The sequence below is a fragment of the Cicer arietinum genome, chromosome 3 (genome assembly GCF_000331145.2).
Source record: "Cicer arietinum cultivar CDC Frontier isolate Library 1 chromosome 3, Cicar.CDCFrontier_v2.0, whole genome shotgun sequence".
Classification (NCBI taxonomy): domain Eukaryota; kingdom Viridiplantae; phylum Streptophyta; class Magnoliopsida; order Fabales; family Fabaceae; genus Cicer; species Cicer arietinum.
In genome coordinates this window covers 64,245,131-64,248,333 of record NC_021162.2, presented here as the reverse complement: position 1 = coordinate 64,248,333, position 3,203 = coordinate 64,245,131, and positions in this window count along the sequence as shown.

Genomic DNA, 3,203 nt, shown 5'->3' with positions numbered 1-3,203 from the left:
TTATCATACTCTCCCCCCCCCCCCCCCCCCCCCAAATTGCTATTCACACCCCTCAAACTTAAAAAAAAATCAAAATCCCCAAAATGCCCTTCTCTTCATCTTCTTCATAACATTACTTATTCATATCATATTCTTCCTCTTCATTCTACATTCCATATTTTCATTGTTGTTCATCTTCTTCATATTCATCATCAATCATCATCCAATATTTTCATCAATCATCATCATTAATCATTAATCATCAATCATCAATCATCATCAACCAAGTTCATCAAGTTATTATCATTGCTGTGAATCATTCTTTGTTTTTATTGTGTTATGTTGTTTTGTTTTATGTATTTAAGAATATAATGCCTGAAAATTGAAGGAAAGTAGTTTCTATTTTTGATGAAGAAGACAACCTTCGTTGCCCTAATCGTACGTTCAGTTCACGTACGCAAAAAAGTTTTCAAAAACCCAGAAACCTGTACATGGCTTATTATTCATCATTCAATGATTACGCAATCTAAGTTTACTACGTGAATTCAGATTGTGTACAATATAAGGATTCATGTTTCAAACTCCATTTAATACGCAATCTGAGTTCACGTAGGTGTACGTGAATTCAGATTGCTCAGAATTTCAGAATTTCAGTTTTTTAAAACATACGTGAACTCAATTCAATTCACGTAACTCCAGAACGTACGTAAACTGAGTTCACATAAAATCTCCAGATTTACAAAAACAAAAAATGGGAGTTATTGGATATTAAATGATTTTATTGGTATGTGACTTATGAGTGTGATGAATGGGAGTTATGGGATATTAAATGTGTAATATTGATGACAGGGGCATTTTGGACACTTTAAGTTTTTGTAGCTTGAGGGTGTGAATAGCAATTTGGGGGGTGTGAATAGCATTATTGTTATTCATTTAACACGTTAACTCTTAATTAAATAAAAAGTTAAATAATTTTTAAGTTCACTTTGTGGAACATTGATAGTTGTACCTTGTGCTCTTACATATGAACATGTTTTACAAAAAAACTCGAAAACTCGAATTCTCTGTGCTACACTAATTAATTTAATTAAAAAATTAAACAGCTTTTTTTTACATTATGTTCAATTCAACATCTTTCTCAAACTAGTTCAATTTATTTAGCAAAACTAGTCGTAGTCAAAATTAGTTCTCTTAATATTGTTCAACTACTCATTCAATTTGGATGAAGTTTTAAATATGGTATCCTAAACAAGATTTTTGAATTATGGTACCCGAAACATGATTGCACCAGATGGATAGATGGTCTAACATAGTTTTTTGAAACGTGATTTTTTCATATAGATGGTCTAACAACTTTTAACGTTCAAGTTTAACACTAATTATAATCGATTACATCAATAAACAAATTTAAATACATAAATAATTTGTTAAAAAAATGAAAAAATATACAAAATAATTGTAATTTGGAAAGGAACAAAAATTATATTGCAAAGACGATATATGATATAAGTGACAACTAATTTATATGTTGGCATTCTAAAACTATTACAAATCATTTGCGACACCCTCATAAATTGTAGTGGCCCAGATAAATATTCGAGTAGTTCACAATTTTGAAAGTACACAACACTTCATAATAAGAAGTAAATATATTTTCAAAAGGTGAAACATAAAAATATCAACTGCATAATTCAAAAATATAAATACAAAATAAAATGATATATGTTTTAATAAATCAAATCTTTCATAAAAAATAAACAAATTAAATCTAAAATAAAAATATTTACTGTTGAATAGTAATGATTAATAAGTAGTATAATGTTTTACAATTAAAAATGATAAATGATAAAATCAGTCTCCTAAACTACAATATCGATGAACGTGACAAGTTACACCACGCGATAAAACCCCATTTGATGATCGTGGCAAAAGCACAAATCTCATAGGCTCACATACAACCTTCAAAAGATGGTTTATATGGAAATGCTCATTCAAAAAATAAATGTACTTGAAAGAAGTGGACAACACAATCCTGAAGTTAAATGTTCCACAAGAGCAACTAGTAGCAATGTCGGTTATATGTAATTATCCACATTTATGTTGAATTCGACTCCGTGGTTGGCCTTTTTAAGAAATCCTTGACAGAAAAGTGCCAAGTGAGTGGTGGCTAGAAGGCTTTGGTGATGATCATTGTTGTAAGTAATATTGACAGAAGTAGCATTGTAAGAGATGTCAAAGAAGATGTTGGGGTTTGACATAACGAGGTCAATGTCACATTCAACAGTGAGTCTAGAACTGTTTATGTTGAGTGAATTGAGGGAAACTGAATCGACTCTAAAGTTTGAGACTTTTTTAGATAAAGACGTAATTATCATCAAAAACAATAAAATGATGAAAGATGCAAAAACGATACTGTCAAAACGGAAACGACAAGACCATCGTTAAATGATTGCTTGGTTGAGGCACCCTTAACTCTTCTTGGATCGGTTATTTTGTCTGCTACTAGACAATAGAAAATTGACTATGCCAATAAAAAACAAATGAGTTTTTCACGTGTTATTCAATGTGCCCCTAAAACTTATGACAAATTTTTTTTTTGGTATTGAAGGTGCAAACAAGTTTCAAGTTTAACACTAACTTGGCCGTCATTTGGCAATTAGAAAATTGAATCACATATAAACAAATTGGCCTAAGAGACGTAAATACATGGTTCTTCAATTCTCTATCATAAATATATACCTAACATCTAATAGATTATTATATGAACATCAAATAGTTTATATGATACATAGAGTCACAATAGATTATACTTTCTAACCTAACATCTAATTTAATTAGGGTGCTTTTTTTTGTTAATAAGACTAATATGAATGTTTGAATTACATTATTAAATTAACAAGTACGCATATTTTCATACTGGACATGAAAACTTTTTTTTCTTCTCTGTGTCTTGTTTTCTTCAAAAACTAGTTATGAGACAGGACAAAAGAAGAATCCAATAGATTGGACAAAAACATAAATTATTGTCCCTTACTAAAACCATGAGATAATTTTCGTTCTAAGTATAAACTATAAAAAATATCAAAATGTTCTTTTATTTTCTACTTATTATTCATCTATACTATATTCTCTCTCTCCCTTTCATATCCATAAATCCATCCATCTAATCTTCCACAACAAATCTATATGATACAACAAATCTCGGCCAAATGTCCCCTCCCCCC